The sequence below is a fragment of the Montipora foliosa genome, chromosome 12, assembly GCF_036669935.1.
Source record: "Montipora foliosa isolate CH-2021 chromosome 12, ASM3666993v2, whole genome shotgun sequence".
NCBI lineage: Eukaryota > Metazoa > Cnidaria > Anthozoa > Scleractinia > Acroporidae > Montipora > Montipora foliosa.
In genome coordinates this window covers 17,226,270-17,228,769 of record NC_090880.1, presented here as the reverse complement: position 1 = coordinate 17,228,769, position 2,500 = coordinate 17,226,270, and the positions used below count along the sequence as shown (strand labels likewise).

Below are 2,500 nucleotides of genomic sequence, written 5' to 3'. Positions count from 1 at the left end.
CCCCCCCCCACCCCTATGGTGAAAACCATGACTTAGACTCTCTAGTCTTCTCGGAGAAAGACGATGAACCGTAGGCCCCGTCTCACAACCTTTCACTGTTCACAACCCAGTGGGACGTAAAAGAACCCACGCACTACTCGCAAAGAGTAGGGAGAGGAACTCCAGTGTCGTAGTCTGTCCTCTGTGTTATAGCTAGGGGATCGAAAGATCGAAAAATGTAAAAGATTAATTGGGTCTCTCTCTCTCTCTCTCTCAATATTGTCATCGTATCGTATTTCTTTGGTTAGGGTTACCGTAACTGTATATGTTCGATTGAAGAGGACACTTCATGACAATTATATCTACTGTATTTCCGGAGACTAGTGATGATGAATTTGAGAAGAAGGATAAGGCGACAGTATTTCGTGATGCCGCATTACTTCTCGCTCGACCACCGGTACACGGCCACATGTACACCCCACTGAAAAATGCTTATGGTGTACAGCAAGTTGTTAGGGGAGGTACATTAGCATTAGAGTTTTGAAGCAAGCAACTGTGGACAATCTTCCTGTCGGTGTACGTTGGATCACTGGCTTGATCTGATCGGCGTAATTACAAGTTGAGAAACTAAATATTTTAAGCATAGAAGCAATCCAATGTAAACTCTCATTGTACCTGAAGAAGGCTGGTTTGGCCAGCGGAAATATAGTACACCACTAAAATCAAATCTACGTTGTATCAGCTCTTGCTTAAAATATTTAATTGGCTCCTATTCCCATTTGGATGGGGATGGGTCGCAGGAGATTCAGGAGAAGAGAGGTGATCCTGATCGCATTAAATGAGTGACTGTCTCCATTTAGGGCTACTAGGCTTACAAAAAGCTGTCTCTGGAAATCATGAACATAGACTTGATATGACAGTTGGGCTCCTGGTTCTCCCAAATACGCAACTTTCAACTTCCATTAATATCTTTTGTCTTTATTTTCAGTTGTTAGGAACCCTGTTTCATTCCTGGCAAGATTTACTGCACCTAAAGCCGGAAAATATTCACTGGATTGGGCTTGCACAATCAGTTACAAATGTGACCCACTTAAGCACAATTATCTTGTATTTGCATGCCTGCCTGATGGAATAATAAAACAAATGCTCCATGACAGTATTGTTTTCTTACTTTTGTCCCCATTTGTTCTTGTCTAGTTTTCTGGTGATGAAGTTTTTCCCGTGCGGATCCACTGTTTTGGTCACTAAATGATGAAGTTGTCGTTTCTTCTTCCTCGTTCCTTCTTCGTTCGTTCCTCGTAGTTAGTATCCGTCGTCCTGTACCCGGAGAAAACCTCTCGATGCAGAGTAGAGAACCAACAAACTCAACCCACATGTGACGCCGAGTTTGTGAATCGAACCCGGGCCACATTGGTGGGAGGCGAGTGCTCTCGCCACTGCGCCATCCCTGCACCCCCTGGAAACGCAGAAAAAAGGCAAGGCAAACAAAGCTTTTAGAAAGCCAGTTGTCTCACTGATACATGGCACAACCTAATAGGTCAAAGCTTATCGTGAAGCAAAATCACTCGCTTCTACCACCGACAAGCCTATCGTTTGAGAATAGAATTAAATTGATGCCAAAGCATGAGGCCAAAAGGTCACATTCACATTAATCAACACCAAGAAACTAAAAATATCTCATCAAGAACTATTTTCTTGGAAGAAAATATATCACACAGTAGTATGGAGGTCCAAATCTGAAGTCTCATAGAACAAAAACCATTGCTAAATAAAATCTTAATGGAAGCACCTAAAAGAGGCTTCTGTTCAAATATGTCCTCGAGCGAGCAAAATTATGACAAAGGTAGAGGAAACCAGACCACGTACAAGGAAGTCAAGTAGGCCTGTCAATTTTACACATTGGCTAATGACAATTTTTGTTTTCATTATTTAAGGTACCCCCTTGAGAGTGTTTATATACACTCACACAAAAAGCCCCTTCTTTACCTCATCAACCCCACCCTACCCCCCCCCCCCTCTCCCCCCCCCAACAAGTTTTGGTGAACACTCCGAAATGTTTATTTTTTTGTCCTAATGCCGTCTTGCAGATATCAGGAAAACGCTGCTCACGAAACGACGAACTGCGTCGCCTAGCGTCGTCCGTGAAAATGAATGGATTTTTCAGAACTAATACATTCAATATTCCAAATACAAGTGTTCCTTTCGGCGGTTATCTGAAATCTCAGCCGCGTCCTCTCTCCAAGCCGAAAATTCAGTAGCGCGAGGGCAAGATATCTTGATGAAGATTTTTAGCGAAAGTATTATTATGTCAGATTTACAGCAAACTTGCCGAAAGGGTTCACACGTCAGGTCTTGTCGTGTCTTCATCCCAAATTCTGTCGAGCATAAAATCGGCGTATGTTATGTCGGGTATGTGCCGCGGGCAAGATGGCAACATCCTGTAATGCACAATGCACGAGAATTTGAGAATAGTTACACCTTGCAAAGCACAGGCTAAGGTAAGACGAGATATTGATTTACT

General features: G+C 42.9%; 1 long non-coding RNA gene across 3 annotated transcripts in view; it reads left to right on the top strand.

Annotated features, from left to right (window-relative positions):
* Positions 1 to 2,500, top strand: part of LOC137978563 (uncharacterized) — a 20,465-nt gene that overhangs the window by 10,731 nt on the left and 7,234 nt on the right. For all 3 annotated transcript variants that reach the window (XR_011118190.1, XR_011118189.1, XR_011118188.1), the window contains 2 exons: positions 968 to 1,856; positions 2,067 to 2,477. This is a non-coding gene — a long non-coding RNA (uncharacterized lncRNA). The remainder of the gene's footprint in view (positions 1 to 967; positions 1,857 to 2,066; positions 2,478 to 2,500) is intronic.